Source organism: Nelusetta ayraudi, unplaced genomic scaffold (assembly GCF_046127955.1).
Source record: "Nelusetta ayraudi isolate G7.1 ecotype Tasmania unplaced genomic scaffold, CSIRO-AGI_Nayr_v1 ptg000042l, whole genome shotgun sequence".
In the NCBI taxonomy this organism is placed as follows: Eukaryota; Metazoa; Chordata; class Actinopteri; order Tetraodontiformes; family Monacanthidae; genus Nelusetta; species Nelusetta ayraudi.
Window position 1 is genome coordinate 21,977,501 of NW_027466092.1, and position 1,287 is coordinate 21,978,787.

Sequence of the window (1,287 nt, forward strand, 5' to 3'; positions counted from 1 at the left end):
TTCACATTCCTCACACTTCAAAGTCTTGGGAGTCTGTCAGTATGGGAGCCACGTGTTCCGGTCTTGTTCCACAGTCTCCCCCTTTTCTTCAGTGTCCACACTCAAAATCCCCGCCGCGTGATTAAATTTTTGGTGGTTGCATCACAAGCGGCTGGCTCGGCTCCCTCTTCCTCCTTTCCATCCTCACCCCACCACCCCCGACGGATTGGCAGGGGCCATCATCGACAAGGGCATCATCTCGTCTGATGCTTCTTAAACAGGGTTCCACGTTATTCTCCCCCCCACGAGGCCTTGGTGCGGCGCTGCCGTGATGAGGCGGCAAAGAAAAGGCAGCACAGATTAGCATAACAACCTTATCCAGCTAATCCAGAACGGGCCAATGAGGCGCTGTGTTTGGGGAGAACCGCGTCGCCAACACCCTCCACTCGTCCACCACCATCACCTTATCCCACAGAAAACTGTTCCCGCGAGGACAGCAGTCAACCAAACGGCTGCTGTGGCCACCTGCCCTTCAGGGTGAGCAGTCCAGTGGCGTTGCGTAAATCAATGTCTTAAACTGGCAAATTAAAAATGGATTCCAGCAAGTGGGGGAGGAAGGTTGAGGGGACCTTCTCTGTCACACGTGAAACGATGTTCTTTCCTGATGCCTATCAGTTAAAATTCAATCAAAATTTATTTATATAGCACATTTCATACATAAAATGTAACCCATGGTGCTTGACAAAAAGTAAAAGTAAAATAAAGATAAAAAAAAACAAATGCGGCAGTCAATTAAAACCCACCCCCTCCTCCCAAACGCGCGCAGGTTGTCACCCACCCACCGACACCGCAGGAAGAGTCGGTAACAAAAAATGGCAGGGCACTGAGGAACTGTAAGAGGAAACAGCCACCAGGCGGGATAATCCACACTGAGGCTCCCCAGAATTATGACACCTGGGCTGTCTCAATTTAGGGTTTGCACCCTGCGAAGCCTGCATTTGAAGGCCAGTTACGTCATAGCACTGCACTAAGACTTGTCCCAATTCACTAAAATTCAAAGGACGCTCCAAATGCGCCCTACTATTAGCCGATTCGAAGGATGCACCGCTACTATACTTCGCGTCCGTCTGTATCCCAGGATGCTTTGCGTACAGCTGCTAAGCATCCTGGGAAGTCAGCTGAAATGGCGGCATCTACTGGCAGACACAACGTATAAATTTAAGTATTCAAATTTCACATTAAAAATATTACGTTTTTAACGCAGGGTTTTTACTTATTCGAACATCCAACGGCATGGTTGGATGGCGA